This window comes from Bos javanicus, chromosome 23 (genome assembly GCF_032452875.1).
Source record: "Bos javanicus breed banteng chromosome 23, ARS-OSU_banteng_1.0, whole genome shotgun sequence".
Lineage (NCBI taxonomy): Eukaryota > Metazoa > Chordata > Mammalia > Artiodactyla > Bovidae > Bos > Bos javanicus.
The window spans coordinates 4,376,471-4,397,514 of record NC_083890.1 but is presented as its reverse complement, the minus strand read 5'-3'; positions in this window follow the sequence as shown (position 1 = coordinate 4,397,514).

The following is a 21,044-nucleotide window of genomic DNA, read 5'->3' as shown; positions in this document are numbered from 1 at the left end:
ACTATAAATCCTAATCTGTTTGTAAACATATGAAGATATGTCATAGAATATAAATGAATATATTAAACATTTGTAAATCATGAAAATGACAAAGTCTTCGAATCTGCCATGATTTATACTCCATTTTCAGAAATCTTCATTGACCCATTTTAAAAAAACTATTCTTTAGCCTGAAGCCAGTCTACTAAACTTTATCTGAACTTCTAACTCAGTCATTTGATCTGGCCTGTAAGAATAACAGAACACCTGTTGGTCAAGAAGTGTTACTTCTGTACTTTTAAGAGATCTGCCCAGATGTCAGACTGTAAGCCTGCACATGCTCCATTAAAAGTCAGAGAAGACCATTATAATATTGAAATAAGAATCAAAGAAGTATTTTTTCATTTCAGTTTTGAAGACCGGAAAACAGAATAAACCAAGAACAAGAAACACCAAGAAAACTCAAAGAGTAGATTATTTCTGTTTAAGACAATTTTATCCATCTCATTTTGTATGTGAGACGTGTATTTTTGTTGTTTATACTGATAGTCTTGGTAATGTACATGAAAATGGCTGAGAAAATGCTTTGATTAAAGAAAAGAACATCGTTTTTATGTTTGCAATATTTAGTTAGATTCAGTTAGTTTAAAAATTATAATTTTGTACTTAAAAATAATAAAATATATACAAATAGATTTTCTTAGATTTTTTTTGAACAATGCAAGACTGAAATAAGATACAATAAGAAGATGAAAGACCACTGTCATAATCAATCCATCATTGATAATGGAAAAATTCTAGGAGATTTGATCCAATATCTGCTGGATCATTGAAAAAGCAAGAGAGTTCCAGAAAAACATCTACTTTTGCTTTATTGACTACACCAAAGCCTTTGACCTTGTGGATCACAACAAGCTGGGAAAAGGCTTCAAGAGATGGGAATATCAGACCACCTGACCTGTCTCCTGAGAAATCTGTATGCAGGACAAGAAGCAACAGTTAGAACTGGACGTGGAACAACAGACTTGTTCCAAATTGGGAAAGGAATACTTCAAGGTTGTATATTGTCACCCTGCTTATTTAACTTATATGCACAGTACATCATGCGAAATGCCAGGCTGGATGAAGCACAAGCTGGAATCAAGGTTGCTGGGAGAAATATCAATAACCTAAAATACGCAGATGACACCACCCTTATGACAGAGAGCAAAGAAGAACTAAAGAGCCGCTGGATGAAAGTGAAAGAGGAGAGTGAAAAAATTGGCTTAAAACTCAACATTCAGAAAACTAAGACCATGGCATCTGATCCTGTCACTTCATGGCAAACAGATGGGGGAAAAACAGACACAGTGACAGACTGTTTTGGGGGGCTCCAAAATCACTGCAGATGGTGACTGCAGCCATGAAATTAAAAGATGGTTGCTCCTTGGAAGAAAAGCTATGACCAACCTAGACACCATACTAAAAGCAGAGACATTACTGACAAAGATCCATTTAGTCAGAGCTATGGGTTTTCCAGTAGTCATGTATGGATGTGAGAGCTGGACTATAAAGAACTCTGAGTCCTGAGGAATTGACGCTTTTAAACTGTGGGGTTGGAGAAGACTCTTGAGAGTCCCTTCGACTGCAAGGAGATCCAACCAGTCTATCCTAAAGGAAATCAATCCTGAATATTCATTGGAAGGACTGATGCTGAAGTTGAAACTCCTATACTTTGACCACCTGATGCAGAGAACTGACTCATTGGAAAAGACCCTGAGGCTGAGAAAGATTGAAGGCGGGAGGAGAATGGGACGACAGAGGATGAGATGGTTGGATGGCATCACTGATGAGATGGACATGAGTTTGAGTAAGCTCTGGAAGTTGGTGATGGACAGGGAAGCCTGGCTTGCTGTGGTCCATGGGGTCACAAAGAGTCAGACATGACTGAGCGACTGAAACTGAACTGACTGAAAGGATTTGATTTACAAAGAAACTATTTTCAAAAGAGTAGGCAGAGTATAAAGGAAGAAGAGGAACATTATGGCTTTAGCCCGTTTACCTCCTCAAAATAAGAAAAAGAAAATAAAAGAAAAAAGTTCAGATTCAGTGGTGAGAGGACACAGGACCAGAATCTTCAAGGGAAACCTGCCTGAGGAAGGGAAATGACCTGTGGAAAGTCACCAGCATCTCAAGATGATCCCCCCAGACAGGAAAGAGTCAGAGATGACCTCACTGTACCTCCCTGTGACCCACTGGGGCTCCTGTTGGTAAAATCAGCTAGAAGAAGAAAGAGGTCAAGGAAATCATTAATGATAGGAGTAAGTCTCAAGGAGAGACCAGGAGGAAACTGCAGTAAAGTAGGTAAGTACAGAAATGAATGGTCTCGAGAAAATGAAACAATATGATCATATGAGTGGACTCTTATAGCATTAAATCTTGTTTCATCATTATCTTTCTCTACTCCTCCCATGAAGGTGGGTAAGGAGGGGAACTGGCTTCCTTAGAGATGAATGGTTTCAAACATCTACAGACTTCTCAAGGCAAGTGTCACATCTTATAAATCTTTCTGTCCTAAGCAACATCACACACTTAGCACGTGATAAATATTTATCAAATTAATTGACTGAATAAGTGAGCAAATCATGTTTAAGTGGGAAGCAATAAATAAATGCCAACAGTCAAAGTGGAAATCTGTATAACAGCTTGTTCATCCTAAGTGGAACTCCTCTGGTGGTCTCCCGTAAACTTGGGTGAAACTGAGATATTTTAATTCTGTGACACTCTGACCTTGGTCTCAAAATTATTCCTTTAGGAAAACCCATACAATTCTCTCCATATCTAAACATACAACAGGCCCTATGTTTCCAATTTATTTTATGGTGAGATGGCTCTCAAATATATCATCACAAATTCCTCCAGTTTTCTTTGGGTGTTATATGGTAGCATATTCATCTCTAACTGAAAACAGTAAGATTTATTGGAATGAAGCAGGACTTATAGGGGCCATCCCAGAGAAATAAATCTCAGCACTTTCAGAAGAGCCAGGGGAGCTTTATTCTTTTGGGCTCAGCTTGGCTCACCCAGAGAGCAACCCTCTCTAAATAGCAGAAGGAAAATCCAAGTCCCTTAGAGACGAGTAGCTAAATCCATTTCCAAATCAGTTCTCACTTGACTGGATATGCTGCTCCCTGTGTACCTCACTCTCAGAAAGGCTATTTCCTTGGACAAATTATGAAGCTGTTCTTTCTGTCCTTCTCTTTTCCTCCTCCTTCCTCCTACACCAGTGATGGAGTGGGTAGCCATTCCCTTTTCTCCAGGGGATCTTTCTAAGCCAGGGATTGAACCTGGGTCTCCCATAATGCAGGCAGATTCTTTCCATCTGAACCACCAGGGAAATCCCATACTCGTATTACCAAGTTTAAATTCATTCTGCTCACCTCATAACAGTCAAATATAAACCCAGACCAAGCGGGAGATCAGCTGTTGGAGCAGGGAATAGGAAATTTATAAAGAAAGTCAGCAGATGTAGAAAATGGTAGACTAATGTCTAAGAGAACCATCTTCCCTGAGTTAGAATTCCAGCTTATTTTACACTAAAACAGGAAGGGGTATGATTGGTTGTTGCAAACTCCTTGTTGCCAGAATCTTTTATTCTTGAGCTGTCCCTATAGGTCAGGTCATGAGGTTCCAGTAAACCTCAAACAAGACAAATGTTATTCTTAAAACTCAACATTCAAAAAACTATGATCATGGCATCTGGTCCCATCACTTCATGGCAAATAGATGGGGGAAACATGGAAATCATGACAAATGTTATTTCTTGGGCTCCAAAATCACTGTGGATGATGACTGAAGCCACGAAAATAAAAGACACTTTCTCCTTGAAAGAAAAGCTATGACCAACCTAGACAGTGTATTAAAAAGAGACATTACTTTACTGACAAATGTCTGTCTAGTCAAAGCTATGGTTTCTCTAGTGGTCATGTATGGATGTGAGAATTGGACCATAAAGAAGGCTGAGCACCAAAGAATTGATAGTTTTGAACTGAGTTACTGGAGAAAATTCTTGAGAGTCCCTTGAACAGCAAGAAGATCAAACCAGTCAATCCTAAAGATCAGTCCTGAATATTCATTGGAAGGACCTATGCTGAAGCTGAAACTCCAATATTGTGTTCACCGATGCAAAAGCTCAACATTCAGAAAATGAAGATCATGGCATCCGGTCCCACCACTTCATGAGAAATAGATGGGGAAACAGCGGAAACAGTGTCAGACTTTATTTTTCTGGGCTCCAAAATCACTGCAGATGGTGACTGCAGCCATGAAATTAAAAGACGCTTACTCCTTGGAAGGAAAGTTATGACCAACCTAGATAGCATGTTCAAAAGCAGAGACATTACTTTACCAACAAAGGTTCATCTAGTCAAGGCTATGGTTTTTCCTGTGGTCATGTATGGATGTGAGAGTTGGACTGTGAAGAAGGCTGAGCACCGAAGAATTGATGCTTTTGAACTGTGGTGTTGGAGAAGACTCTTGAGAGTCCCTTGGACTGCAAGGAGATCCAAGCAGTCCATTCTGAAGGAGATCAGCCCTGGGATTTCTTTGGAAGGAATGATGCTAAAGCTGAAACTCCAGTACTTTGGCCACCTCATGCAAAGAGTTGACTCATTGGAAAAGACTCTGATGCTGGGAGGGATTGGGGGCAGGAGGAGAAGGGGACAACAGAAGATGAGATGGCTGGATGGCATCACTGACTCGATGGACATGAGTCTGAGTGAACTCCGGGAGTTGGTGATGGACAAGGAGGCCTGGCGTGCTGCGATTCATGGGGTTGCAAAGAGTCGGACACGACTGAGTGACTGATCTGATCTGATCTGATCTGATCTGATGCAAGAGAGCCAACTCATTGGAAAAGACCCTAATGCTGGGAAAGATTGAGGACAAGAGAAGAAGGGGACGACAGAGGATGAGATGATTGGATGGTGTCACTGACTCAATGGACATGAGTTTGAGCAAACTCTGGGAGATGATGATGGACAGGAAAGCCTGTTGTGCTGCAGTCCATGGGGTCGCAAAGAGTCAGACACGACTTGGTGACTGAACAACAGCAACAACATTCTTTGTTCTGCAACGTTTTGTCTCTGTATGAATGGGAAGATGCTATACCTTTAAAGATCAGAGCCTTGAGAACAGTCTATCCTGTATATTTCAGTCTATAGGCACCATTCTTTTACAAAAGTTGTACAGCCAGCATGACAGACAGCAGAGCACAAAGGTTAAAGTACAAGAAACAGATCCAACGTGGGGTCAGATGTATTTTTCCCTATTATACTAGAAGACATCTGTAAAACAGTAAAACACCCCAAGTGACATAGGTAATTATACAGAGAGAAGAGGGCAACAAGTAAATGTACAATTTACCAGCTTTTTTATAGACTTTCTAATAGAACCTGAGGGGTTTTTGTTCAAAGTTTATGCATTCTACCTTGAGTGTAGGTATTACAAAAATATTACATATCTAATAGATGGTGGAGGAGGAAATTGAAGAGAACAGAGGGAGGGATGGAAGGAAGAGGGGAGAGAGAGACCTCAACTTATCCATTCATAACTGTTGAGTCAAACTCTTCACATCAAAAGTGAAAGTGCTAGTCACTCAGTCGTGTCCAACTCTTTGAGACCCCATGGACCACATCCCACCAGGCCCCTCTGTCCATGGGATTCTCCAGGTAAGAAGACTGGAGTGGGTTGCCATTTCTTTCTCCAGGGGATCTTCCCACCCAGGGATTGAATCTGGGTTTCCCTGCATTGTGGACAGATTCTTTACAATCTGGTCACCAGGGGAGGAGCATCACATCAAAGTAACAACAACAAAACAAAAAAATGGAGTAAATCTGTAAGAGAGACCATGTGTGTCACCCCAAATCTTTCAGAACCTTAGGTAGATAATACTTTTAGGAACTTTAAACTGGAGAGGAAAAGGACTAGAAAGGAAAAGGGGCTTCTATAATGCAGGAATATTATATTGACTTAGGTAAACTGTTAAGATGAAAACAAAGCAATGTACATAAAAAGATGTGTTGTTGCTGTTCAGTCGCTAAGTTGTGTCTGACCTTTTGCAGCACACCAGGCTTCCCTGTCTTTCACTATCTCCTGGAGTTTGCTCAAACTCATGTTTATTGAGTCAATGATGCTGCTAATCTCATCCTCAGTTTCCCTCTTCTCCTTTTGCCTTCAATCTTTTCTAGCACCAGGGTATTTTTCAGTGAGTCAACTCTTCCCATCAGGTGGCCAAAGTATTGGAGCTTCAGCTTCAGCATCAGTCCTTCCAATGAGCACTCAGAGTTGATTTCTTTTAGGATTGACTAGTTTGATCCCCTTGGAGTCCAACAGACTCTAGAAGTCTTCTCCAGCATAACAATTCAAAAGCATTTCATTGAGTTATGCAAGCCCCTTTGCCACAACAAGATGTGACCTCCATGTAAAAGAAAGATCACAGGTTTTTCAGCCACTATGCAGGTTTCAGTTGTGGCTATGACTCAAAATGTATCTTTGTCAAAGAAAAACAGTATTCCGATCAGTTACACAATTAAGTGCTCATCAGATCAGATCAGTCACTTAGTCGTGTCCGACTCTTTGCAACCCCATGAATCGCAGCACGCCAGGCCTCCCTGTCCATCACCAACTCCCGGAGTTCACCCAGACTTACGTCCATCGAGTCAGTGATGCCATCCAGCCATCTCATCCTCTGTCATCCCCTTTTCCTCCTGCCCCCAATCCCTCCCAGCATCAGAGTCTTTTCCAATGAGTCAACTCTTCGCATGAGGTGGCCAAAGTAACTTTTCGCATGAGGTGGCCAAAGTACTGGAGTTTCAGCTTTAGCATCATTCCTTCCAAAGAAATCCCAGGGCTGATCTCCTTCAGAATGGACTGGTTGGATCTCCTTGCAGTCCAAGGGACTCTCAGGAGTCTTCTCCAATACCACAGTTCAAAAGCATCAATTCTTCGGTGCTCAGCCTTCTTCACAGTCCAACTCTCACATCCATACATGACCACTGGAAAAACCATAGCCTTGACTAGACGGACCTTTGTTGGCAAAGTAATGTCTCTGCTTTTGAATATGCTATCTAGGTTGGTCATAACTTTTCTTCAAGGAATAAGCATCTTTTAATTTCATGGCTGCAGTCACCATCTGCAGTGATTTTGGGGCCCAGAAAAATAAAGTCTGACACTGTTTACACTGTTTCCCCATCTATTTCCCATGAAGTGATGGGACAGGATGCCATGATCTTCATTTTCTGAATGTTTAGCTTTAAGCCAACTTTTTCACTCTCCACTTTCACTTTCATCAAGAGGCTTTTGAGTTCCTCTTCACTTTCTGCCATAAGGGTGGTGTCATCTGCATATTTGCGGTTATTGATATTTCTCCCGGCAATCTTGATTCCAGCTTGTGTTTCTTCCAGTCCAGTGTTTCTCATTATGTACTCTACATATAAGTTAAATAAACAGGGTAACAATATACAGCCTTGATGTACTCTTTTTCCTATTTGGAACCAGTCTGTTGTTCCAAGTCCAGTTCTACTGTTGCTTCCTGACCTGCATACAAATTTCTCAAGAGGCAGATCAGGTCGTCTGGTATTCCCATCTCTTTCAGAATTTTCCACAGTTTATTGTGATCCACACAGTCAAAGGCTTTGGCATAGTCAATAAAGAAGAAATAGATGTTCTTCTGGAACTCTCTTGCTTTTTCCATGATCCAGAGGATGTTGGCAATTTGGTCTCTGGTTCCTCTGCCTTTTCTAAAACCAGCTTGAACATCTGGAAGTTCACGGTTCACATATTGCTGAAGCCTGGCTTGGAGAATTTTGAGCATCACTTTACTAGCGTGTGAGATGAGTGCAATTGTGCAGTAGTTTGAGCATTCTTTGGCATTGCCTTTCTTTGGGATTGGAATGAAAACTGACCTTTTCCAGTCCTGTGGCCACTGCTGAGTTTTCCAAATGTGCTGGCATATTGAGTGCAGCACTTTCACAGCATCATCATTCAGGATTTGGAATAGCTCAACTGGAATTCCATCACCTCCACTAGCTTTGTTTGTAATGATGCTTTCTAAGGCCCACTTGACTTCATATTCCAGGATGTCCGGCTCTAGGTCAGTGATCACACCATCGTGACCATCTGGGTCATGAAGATCTTTTTTGTACAGTTCCGCTGTGTATTCTTGCCACCTCTTCTTAATCTCTTCTGCTTCTGTTAGGTCCATACCATTTCTGTCCTTTATCGAGCCCATCTTTGCATGAAATGTTCTTTTGGTATTTCTGATTTTCTTGAAGACATCTCTAGTCTTTCCCATTCTGTTGTTTTCCTCTATTTCTTTGCATTGATCACTGAGGAAGGCTTTCTTATCTCTTCTTGCTATTCTTTGGAACTCTGCATTCAGATGTTTATATCTTTCCTTTTCTCCTTTGCTTTTCACTTCTCTTTTCACAGCTATTTGTAAGGCCTCCCCAGACAGCCATTTTGCTCTTTTGCATTTCTTTTCCATGAGGATGGTCTTGATCCCTGTCTCCTGTACAATGTCACGAACCTCATTCCATAGTTCATCAAGCACTCTATCTATCAGATCTAGGCCCTTAAATCTATTTCTCACTTCCACTGTATAATCATAATGGATTTGATTTAGGTCATAGCTGAATGGTCTAGTGGTTTTCCCTACTTTCTTCAATGTCAGTCTGAATTTGGCAATAAGGAGTTCATGGTCTGAGCCACAGTCAGCTCCTGGTCTTGTTTTTGCTGACTGTATAGAGCTTCTCCGTCTTTGGCTGCTCATAGATGAACTAAAAACAATTACTGAAAAGAAGCTTCTCTTGAAAAGGAGATAATTTCTTCTGTGGTTGCTCAGTAAGAAGATATTGTGTCATGCAGAGGGAAAAAAAAAAAAACAGTAAGTTGAAGATATTGGTAGATGTAATCTATAAGAACTTCCAACTCTTCCAGAATGTTCTAAGAACTCAGAAGTCTAGGAGGTTACTTCTTTAAATTAAAACATTCATCTTTTCAAGGCTGCTTTCAATTATCAGCCAGCATATAGCTATCAGTCCTACAAAGCAATTCAGTACAATTCATTATCAAAAGTTACATTTTGACAACTAGTTTACTGAGTGGTCATAATATGAAATTTAAAGGTTTAAAGCTAGACATTCATTGGCTGATTGAGGTTTTAATGGTGGTAATTTAATGGCATAACATTTTAGCTTTATTTTTAAAATGTTTTCTAACATGTCCATGTCTTAGGACTTATTAGATGCTAAAATGGGCAGAACCTAGTGAAAAAGGAAGAAATACAATAAGAATATCAAAGCAAGAAAGAATTAGATAGCACAGGCTCTGCTGAGCTAAGGTAAGAAATCATATTCTAGCCTCAGAGCAACATGAAACAATTAAAAAGTTTAAACTGAGGAATATATGGCCTGAACTATTATGTTTATATTGTTTTCAGTCTATTGGCTCATGTGCTAAACTACAAAATTTTTAAGGGAGTGGTGGCAGGGATTCATCTGTTTTCTTTTTCCACCTTCAGTCAACTAAAATAGTGCCTGATATAGAAAACTTGCTGAACTAACCAAATGACTTAGTGGCTGATTGTAGTACTTATGAGGGCAGGTGTTGGACATCACCCGGTAGACATGGCCTCTGCATCCTGGCGCTCATACCCTGTGATATCCTGTTCATTTGAGCATAGACAGAGCCTATGACTTGTTTCTAACCACCAAAATTCACCAAATGTGATGAAAACTCATTTCCATGCTTAGGTTGGATAAGATGATAACTTCCATCTTGCTAGCAGACTATGTAGCCTTCCCAACTTGTATCCTGTGGTAGACAAAATGCTGTATTGGAGAGATCCACATGGTGAGGAATTGTGACTTATCCACATGATAAGTCAGTTTCTTCTTTCTCAGTCAAGCCTTTGGACGAGACTCCCAACCTGGCTGACATCTTGACTACAGTCTCGTGTGAAACCCTGAAGCAGAGAACCCAGTGAAGCCACACCCAGACTCCTGAGATCCACAGAAACTGTGCAATAATGCATGTGTGTTGTTTGAAGTCACTGTATTTGTAACAATTTGTTATAGGACAATAAATATATAGCATTACGAGGAGGGGGTACTCAGTTCACTTGGTCCTCATTCTACTCTGAGGACGTCTTTTCCCTGCAGATGTGGGTGTTCACAGGTCATATTTGGGCTAAGACACCAGGTACTTTGGCCACAATAGTAGCTAATCCTTGGGTCATCTCCTGACCTCAACTGGGCCATTCAGAATCTGTCTCCCAAGAAATCAACAGTTGGAAAAGAGAGAGAATGGCACATTGCCACTGCCACTCTAGAAAAAAAATTGAAATGACATACTTTGACTGGTGGGGGTACAAGTCAATAATTGTATCTCTGTCAATGGCAATAGCAAAGTGGATTAGTTTCAAAGAATCTCCTACAGATTTAGCCAAAAATCTAGATTTCATCTATACAAATTTTAAAATCATAATTCAGGTGCAAAAAAATATAATTTCCAAACTTCTTAGTATATATATATCACCAGGAAAATCACCAACAATCTAAAGAGGCCTTAAGTTAACCTCAGTTTCCTTTCTAAAAGAAGCAGCTTTCAGGGCTCACAATGAGGCATAAAATGATACTCAAAACATCAGTGTTAATTCAAGCCGCCAGGAGGCAGCAGTCACTCCAACTCTAGAGGCTGGAATCTGATTAGCATGACATTCCTGGCTTGGTGATGAGAGCATGGAAATTTGAATAGCCACTCTCCTTGTCTTAAATGTGTATGTATTATCATAAGAAATGGAGAAACTGACTTGTAAAGTTGAAATAAGATGCAAGATTGTTTTTCTGTGTGGTCTTTCTTCTTGGCATCTAATTCAAACTCTTTGCAAAGTCTACCAAAAACATAGCAAGAACAATGGTGATCTCTGAATTATTTCAACCTCTTCTTTTTTCACCCCTCAGGCTGTACACAGACGTAACCACCGAAATCTAAATTATACCCTTAATTGTGAAAAGGATGCCTTACAAAAAGTCTCGTGTGTGGATTTATGGTAGAATTTGACCCAATATCCTGTTTTAGGCAAGTCCAGTTTTGTTTGTTTGTCACATTTTTTCTGGTTCAATAGGGAAGCCTGGCATGCAGTAGTCCATGGGGTTGCAAAGAGTTGGACGTGACTTAGTGACTGAACAATAAATGTTAGTATATTCTGGGGGGGGGGGGGGGGGACAAAAACGTAGAGTTATACAAAACATTTTGAAAATAGGAGACATTAAGAATTTTTCCATTCAGGGATATTTGTCTATACCGTGTGGACTTGTATATACTTTAATATTCACTAGATCATGTTTATGCAAATATATTTTGTTGATGTTCAGTCACTAAGTTGTGTCCAACTCTTTGCAACCCCATGGACTATAGCCCCCCAGGTTCCTCTGTCCATGGAATTCTCAAGGCAAGAATACTGGAGCAGATAGCTTTTCCTGTCTCCAGGGGATCTTCCTGATCCAGAGATTGAACCCAGGTCTCTCACATTGAAACTGGGTCTCCTGCATTGCTGGATGAATCACAAGCTGGAATCAAGAATCCTGGGAGAAATATCAACAACCTCAAATATGCAGTTGGTACCACTTTAATGACAAGAAGTGAACAGGAACTAAAGAGCCTCTTGATGAAAGTGGAAGAGGAGAGTGAAAAAGTTGGCTTAAAACTCAACATTTGAAAAGCTATGATCATGGCATCTGGTCCCATCACTTCATGGCAAATAGATGGGAAAAAATGGAAATAGTGACAAATGTTATTTCTTGGGCTCCAAAATCACTGTGGATAGTGACTGTAGCCATGAAAATAAAAGACATTTGCTCCTTTGACGAAAAGTTATGACTAACCTAGACAGTGTATTAAAAAGCGGAGACATCACTTTGGCAATGGAGGTCCTTATAGCAAAAGCTGTTGTTTTTTCAATAATCATGTATGGATGTGAAAGTTGGACCATAAAGAAGGCTGAACACCGAAAAACTGATGCTTTCAAACTGTGGTGCTAGAGAAGACTCTTGAGAGTCTTTTGGTCAGCAGGGAGATCAAACTGGTCAATCCTAAAGGAAATCAGTCCTGAATATTCATTGGAAGGACTGATGCTGAAGCTGACGCTCTAATACTTTGGCCATGTGATGCAAAGAGCCAACTCTTTGGAAAAAACTCTGATACTGGAAAAGATTGAGAGCAAGAGGAGAAGGGGGCTGGTGACAGAAAATGAGATGGTTGGATGACATTACTGACTCATTGGACTTGAGTTTGAGCAGACTCAGGGAGATACTGAAGGATAGGGAATCTTGTCATGCTGTAGTCCATGGGGTTGCAGAGTTGGACACAGCTTAGTGACTGAACAACAACTCCTGCATTGCAGGCAGATTCTTTACCATCTGTACCACCAAGTAAACCTAAAGGTTGTAGGGTACCCAGTTATTTAAGACATATGTTGTTAAAATAACTCCAGAAGAGAAATTTATTTCAAGAGCAAAGTTATTTCAAGCAAACTTATTTCAAGAGCAAAAGAAAGAAGAGTAAGTCCCCTACATATGAACCTCCAAGTTGCGAACTTTCAAAGATGTGAATGTACATTCACACACCCAATCATGCAAGTGAGTTCCTGTACATTGTCACATGCATGCATGCATCTTCTACGAGTTGTTGTACTTTTGTGTACAGTACTGTACACAGTCCTGAAGTACAGTGTCTTATTTCAAGCCCAAGATGTCCGGAAGCAGGCATAAAAGCAACAGTGATATAGCTAGCATTGGCATGATGAGAAAGAAAGAACTACTACCCAGACATCGCTGGATCAGTTTTTCAAGAGGGTAGATAGAGCTGAAGCCAGCAAGGAACAGAACCTGTGTTATCAACGTCAGGTGAGTGAAACTGCAGCTTGCCCGCCATCTCCCGTTTCTGACGGTCTTTCAGCTCTACTGTTTCTCTGTCTCCTCTCCTTCCTCCTAGTCAGTAACTCTTCTTGACTATTCACTTGATGCCAGGTCTCAGATGCCAGTTGTTATACAATGCTACTGCACTTGTCAAGGTACTGTACTGTAAAATTAAAAATGTTTTCTTTATTTTGTGTGTTTGCCTTTTATGTATTTGTGTGAAAAGTATTATAAACCTATTACAGTACAGTACTATATAGCCAATCGTGTTATCTGGGTACCTAGGCTAACTTTGATGGACTTTGAATTGAACTAACAAAGGCACTCATACAATGGAACTTGTTCATATATAGGGTACTTACGGTATTCAAGGAATACACATATAATTCAGGTGTAGAAACTGTGAGTCAGAATCCTGAACTTTAAAAAAAAAAATTAACATTTTTATCAATGAAATAATTATGCTTGGGGGTGGGACTGTGTGGATCACAATAAACTATGGAAAATTCTGAAAGAGATGGGAATACCAGACCACCTGACCTGCCTCTTGAGAAACGTGTATGCAGGTCAGGCAGCAACAGTTAGAACTGGACATGGAACAACAGACTGGTTCCAAATAGGGAAAGGAGTACATCAAAGCTGTATATTGTCACCCTGCTTATTTAACTTATATGCAGAGTACATCATGAGAAATGCTGAGCTGGAAGAAGCACAAGCTGGAATCAAGATTTCTGGGAGAAATATCAATAACCTCAGATATGCAGATGACACCACTTTTATGGCAGAAAGCAAAGAACTAAAGAGCCTCCTGATGCAAGTGAAAGAGGAGAGTGAAAAAGTTAGCTTAAAGCTCAACATCAGAAAACTAAGATCATGGCATCTGGTCCCATCTCTTCATGGCAAATAGATGGAGAAACAGTGGAAACAGTGGCTGACTTTATTTTTGGGGGCTCCAAAATCACTTCAGATGTTGATTGCAGCCATGAAATTAAAAGATGCTTTATCCTTGGAAGGAAAGTTATGACCAACCTAGACAGCATATTCAAAAGCAGAGACATTACTTTGTCAACAAAGATCCATCTAGTCAAGGCTACGGTTTTGCCAGTAGTCATGCATGGATGTGAGAGTTGGACTATAAAGAAAGTTGAGCTCTGAAGAATTGATGCTTTTGAACTGTGGTGTTGGAGAAGACTCTTGAGAGTCCCTTGGACTGCAAGGAGATCCAACCAGTCCATCCTAAGGGAGATCAGTTCTGGGTGTTCATTGGAAGGACTGATGTTGAAGATCAAACTCCAATATTTTGGCCACCTGATGTGAAGAGCTGACTCATTTGAAAGAACCCTGATGCTGGGAAACATTGAGAGCGGGAGGAGAAGGGGACAACAGAGGATGAGATGGTTGGATGGCATCACCAACTCAACGGACATGAGCGTGGGTAGACTCCGGGAGTTGGTGATGGACAGGGAGGCCTGGCATGCTGCAGTTCGTGGGGTCACAAAGAGTCGGACACGACTGAGCGACTGAACTGAACTGATAGTACGATACAACAAAAGTTGTTTGATTTATAGAAAACATTCATAGAGCCTGAAACAAAATACCTAAGCCACTTATATAACAGTGAAAACTACTGTGTAGCAAATATAAACATATTAGACTACAGTAGAAAGATAAGGAATTAGACAAGCTCTGGCTTTGGCTCAAGTATTAATTCCAAATAACAGAAACCATCTGAGACACTTTGTGGAGAGTGAGTTATGGACCACAGCTGCATTCAGTAGGACAAATACTGGTGCTGAATCCAGGCTTTGTACACCAACACCAAATTAAATTTCAGAGACTGAGTTTTGGGTGAAGTTGCAAAGAATAGCTTTATTGCTTTGCCAGGTAAAGGGAGCTAGAGCAGGCTAATGCCCTCAAAACTGTGTCCCAGCCTGGAGAGGGTAGTGAGGAGTTTTACAGTCAGAGTCCAAAGAGGGCATGATTAGCTTGTGGATGTTTTTCTGATTGGTTGGTGGTGAAGCAGGGGAGTCAGTATCATCAACCTTCTGGTTCTAATAGTTTTGGGGCCTGTGTTATTGTGGGCAGACTACAGTTAACTTTTACAACTGGGTGGAAGTTTCAGTATCTGCAAAACAGTTCAAAACTATTTTTATGTGTATCCCTTGAGGGGGAACAAGGACCCTGTCCCAAGGCTGCACTATTATTTCTTGACTGCTCTTCCCTTGTCTCTGAATCTGCTCCCTTCTCTGATTAGCAATTACTTGAACCTGCCCTTTGGAACTCAGGAAAGGTCATGGAGGCTGGATGAAGCTTGTGTGCCTGTACCTGCTCAGTCGGTCAGCTGTCTGACTCTTTGCAACCCCATGGACATAGACTGCCCGGCTCACCTGTCCATGAAATTTTCCAGGCAAGAATACTGGAGTGGGTTGCCACTTCCTTCTCCAGGGGATCTTCCCAATCCAGGAACCGAATCCATGTCTCTTGCAACTCCTGCTTTGGCAGGTGGATTCTTTACTGCTGTGCCACCTGGGTGGCCCAAATGAAGCTTATTGCCTGCAGACAAGAAACAGGGGACGTGGAAAGGCTTTTGTGTCCTGGAGCCCTACAGAGTCCTGCTTGGTTTCAATACTGATTACCAAGTTTTACCATAGATGGGTTTGGGAAGCAGCATGTTTAGGGGTGGAGAGTGGGAATCTTTCATGTGTAGCATCTCTGTCCTAAGCAACATTCCCCACAGGTGGTCAGCTCTGTGATTTTCCCCATGTCTTTTTTTCACCTTCAGTAGTTGTAAAACAACAGTGTTGGATATCTTTATATCTAAGATTATTTTCAGTTTTCTCATTTTAAATCTGTGCAAAAGGGACTTCCTTGGTGGTGCAGTGGCTAGGACTCCATTCATCCAATGAAGGGGGCAGGGGTTCCATCCTGGTGGGAACTAGACCCCACATGCTGCATTTGAGGGTTCACATGCCTCAGCTAAGACCCAGCACAGCCTCAGTAAGTAAGCAAATATATATATCTTTTAAATCTGTGCAAAATATACACATGCATTTTAGGAAATCAACACTTAAAAATATTGAGAACATGAAAACATTGTAAATATACAACCTAAATTCTTGTTTTTTCTTCAAAAAAACAAGTGAGTGAGGAGATATAATTCAGGATTGTTGTAAAATCTGATGGAAAAGATTATTAAGGCTTTTGCTCAGTGGGTAACATTACAATCATCCTCCATACATGGAGGTATAAAAACAAAATGGCAAAATATTTCAAGAAGAAAATATGGTTTATTATTTTCACAGCAATAGCAAGAATAATTCAAAAAAGAAGCCTCATGACTTAACATGAAACATTGAGAGATATGCCTGTCTAAGTACTTCCCTCAGTCAGTTCAGTCACTCAGTCGTGTCTGACTCTTTGTGACCCCATGAATTGCAGCACACCAGGCCTCTCTGTCCATCACCAACTCCCGGAGTTCACTCACACTCATGTCCATCGAGTCAGTGATGCCATCCAGCCATCTCATCCTCTGTCGTCCCCTTCTCCTCCTGCCCCCAATCCCTCCTAGCATCAGAGTCTTTTCCAATGAGTCAACTCTTCGCATGAGGTGGCCAAAGTACTGGAGTTTCAGCTTTAGCATCATTCCTTCCAAAGAAATCCCAGGGCTGATCTCCTTCAGAATGGACTGGTTGGATCTCCTTGCAGTCCAAGGGACTCTCAAGAGTCTTCTCCAACACCACAGTTCAAAAGCATCAATTCTTCAGTGCTCAGCTTTCTTCACAGTCCAACTCTCACATCCATACACTTCACATCCATCCAGTACTTCCCTAGATATTCAGGATTTATATACCACATGTAACATATTTGGAAGACCTTATTAATCACAGGTGCAGATCCGTCAATATTTTGTTCATGTTCCACTTTAAAAGTAGAAAAAATGTAGTCAAGATATGAAAGGAAATAAAGGTTTTAGTGATTATGGCAAGATGTCTCAATATAAAGTGTTTTAAATCAAACCTGAACCCTAGGTATCTACTGATCTGTGTTGACACAAACTTTAAAATATGTTCCAACTTAAGTCTCAAACTACTGAAAACTTATTTGTAAAATGGAGGTGATGGGGGAGAACTTCTATACTTCCATCTTCTTTTTTCTGGTTGTTTTATAGCGGAAAAGAATAAAGTATATGGAAATATGCATATTTTTTCTACCTAGAAACTGTTTTATTTAAAAAAAAAACACAACATTTTAGAGGACTTGTCTGGTGGTCCAGTGGTTAAGAATCTGCCCTGCAATGCAAGGGATATAGGTCAGATGCTTGGTTTGGAAGCTGAAATCCCACATGCTGCCAGACAGCTAGGCTGATGCACTGCAACTACTAAATCTATGCACCACAATGAAAAGCCCAGGTGCCGCAACTGAGACCTGATGCAGCCAAAAATAAGCTTACTTATTAATTTTTAAAATGGTTCTAATATTGAGAAAGAAAATTTTACTAGAGCTAATCAATGAATATAGTAAAGTGGCAGGATATAAAATTAACACATAGAAATCCCTTGCATTCCTATACACTAACAATGAGAAAACAGAAAGAGAAATTAAGGAACCAATTCCATTCACCATTGCAATGAAAAGAATAAAACACTTAGGAATACATCTACCTAAAGAAATGAAAGACCTATATACAGAAAACTATAAAACACTGATGAAAGAAATCAAAGAGGACACTAATAGATGGAGAAATATACCATGTTCATGGATTGGAAGAATCAATATAGTGAAAATGAGTATACTACCCAAAGCAATTTATAGATTCCATGCAATCCTTATCAAGCTACCAACGGTATTCTTCACAGAGCTAGAACAAATAATTTCACAATTTGTATGGAAATACAAAAAACCTCGAATAGCCAAAGCAATCTTGAGAAAGAAAAATGGAACTGGAGGAATCAACCTGCCTGACTTCAGGCTCTGCTACAAAGCCACAGTCATCAAGACAGTATGGTACTGGCACAAAGACAGAAATATAGATCAACGGAACAAAATAGAAAGCCCAGAGATAAATCCACACACATATGGACACCTTATCTTTGACAAAGGATGCAAGAATATACAATGGATTAAAGATAATCTCTTTAACAAGTGGTGCTGGGAAATCTGGTCAACCACTTGTAAAAGAATGGAACTAGAGCACTTTCTAACACCATACACAAAAATAAACTCAAAATGGATTAAAGATCTAAACGGAAGACCAGAAACTATAAAAGTCCTAGAGGAGAACATAGGTAAAACTCTCTCTGACATACATCACAACAGGATCCTCTATGACCCACCTCCCAGAATATTGGAAATAAAAGCAAAAATAAACAAATAGGACCTAATTAAAATTAAAAGCTTCTACACAACAAAGGAAACTGTAAGCAAGGTGAAAAGACAGCCTTCAGAATGGGAGGAAATAATAGTAAATGAAGCAACTGAAAACAACTGATCTCAAAAATATACAAGCAACTCCTACAGCTCAATTCCAGAAAAATAAATGACCCAATCAAAAAATGGGCCAAAGAACTAAACTGACATTTCTCCAAAGAAGACACACAGATGACTAACAAACACATGAAAAGATGCTCAACGTCACTCATTATCAGAGAAATGCAAATCAAAACCACAGTGAGGTACCATTTCACACCAGTCAGAATGGCTGCGATCCAAAAGTCTACAAACAATAAATCCTGGAGAGGGTGTGGAGAAAAGGGAACTCTCTTACACTGTTGGTGGGAATGCAAACTAGTACAGCCACTATGGAGAACAGTGTGGAGATTCCTTAAAAAACTGGAAATAGAACTGCCTTATGATCCAGCAATCCCACTGCTGGGCATACACACTGGGGAAACCAGAATTGAAAGAGACACGTGTGCCCCAATGTCCATCGCAGCACTGTTTATAATAGCCAGGACATGGAAGCAACCTAGATGTCCCTCAGCAAATGAATAGATAAGAAAGCCATGGTACATATACACAATGGAGTATTACTCAGCCATTAAAAAGAATTCATTTGAATCAGTTCTGATGATGTGGATGAAACTGGAGCCTATTATACAAAGTGAAGTAAGTCAGAGAGAAAAACACCAATACAGTATACTAATGCATATGCTATATGTGAGGCAGCAAAAGAGACACAGATGTAAAGAACAGACTTTTGGACTCTGTGGGAAAAGGCGAGGGTGGGATGATTGGAGAGAATAGCACTGAAATATGTATATTATCATATGTGAAACAGATCACCAGTCCAGGTTCTATGCATGAGACAGGGTGCTCAGGACTGGTGCACTGGGATGACCCTGAGGGATGGAATGAGGAGGGGGTGGGAGGGGGGTTGAGGATGGGGAACACATGTACACCCATGGCAGATTCATGTCAATGTATGGCAAAAACCACTACAGTATTGTAAAGTAATTAGCCTTCAATTAAAATAAATAATTAATTTTTAAAAAAGAAAACCAAAAATATTAAAAGAGAAAATTTGTGCTGAATACACAAAATGAGTTTTAAAACGGCTGTAATTCTGTTCCAGCAAAAGACTGCTTTTCTTTAAGCATAGATAGGAATCAGGATTAGTTAGTTGAAGAGAACAATTTAGACACACCGTTGCCAAGGTAACTTCCTCATTTGGGGAAGACCTTCACAAGTTCAAATGCAGAGCAAGGAGACAATCTTCTTTGTCTTGAGAAGACATAAGAGCATGCAGTTGAAAGATCAACTTAAAACACACCAACCAGAAAAAGACGTGTGGCAGACCACAAGTTTCCTCACAAAACGCATTGGTTAATAATGGCAAGAGATCCAGTGAGGAAGATTATAAATGCTCTTAACTATTTTCCTATTGAGTCTTAAGTAGGTTGTTTGCCATGTAAAGTCCTTGAGTCCACTAAGAGACAGAAAAGGAATATTCTCTGGAGTTTATCTGATACTAAAATCCAAAATTTCTCTTCTCAAGGAAGATTAAATGGTAATCTACAGTATTTGTAGATTCTTGAGCAAGGAATAAAATTGTACATAGGTATTGATGTCTTATTAAATCATTCTTTGTACACAGTTTTCAAAAAGTCCCTTTGGGAAAGATGGCTTATTTTCATCAAAATATATTCCTTCTCCCTTCTACTGTAAGAAAGCTGTAGCTGGGATCATTACTGGGCTGGAAAGACTTCCAAGGTGCTCTTGCAGCCTGTTCTGGCCATGGGCATCTGTCCTTTCTGGTGTGAGCCATTTTAGCCTATGAAGTTCATGGTCTTTTCTCAGTGCACAACTGTGATCCAGTGTGCACTGTGCCAATAAGGACACAGCCTTGGAGGAATAAGGCCCCGAATGACTCTGTGGAGCAGAGATTCCCTGACAACCTGGATTGTTTCTGTAAGAATTCTTATGTAAGAAAGGAATACATTAATTTTTCTTTAAACTGTGGCATTTGAGAAGCTCTTTGTTATAGCAACTGAAATTTTGCATTATAAGATTTTCTGCAGGCATTTGTAGATGTATTGTGCAACATCATATATATGATAAAGCAGAGACTGCTTCTCTACCCTTTACTCTTGTAATCAATAAAACATTATCAATATGGTTACAGTTCTATGTGATCTTTACCAGTAAAAAAATCTCCTTTACTCAACCTCTGAAGTAACTATCAAGTAATCCTAAATCTGATGTTAGTTATTCCTCGATGTGTTTTTATAGTTTTACTAAACATGTCTGTTTCTTAAACAATGTATAGACTTGCTTGCATTTTATAGTGAATGGTGAAGTTGCTCAGTCGTGTCCGACTCTTTGCAACCCCATGGACTGTAGACTGCCAGGCTCCTCTGACCATAGGATTTTCCAGGCAAGGATACTGGAGTGGGTTGCCATTTCCTTCTCCAGAGGGTCTTCCCAACCCAGGGATCGAACCCAGGTCTCCTGCATTGCAGGCAGTCTCTTTACCATCTGAGCCACCAGGGAAGCCACTGTATAAATAGTGTCTTCAAAAACCAAGAATCTCAGTTGCAAATGCAAAAGAATCTATTTTGGTTAGTTTAAGCAGAAAGGAATTTATGTTGAATATTAAGTAGTTCATATTAA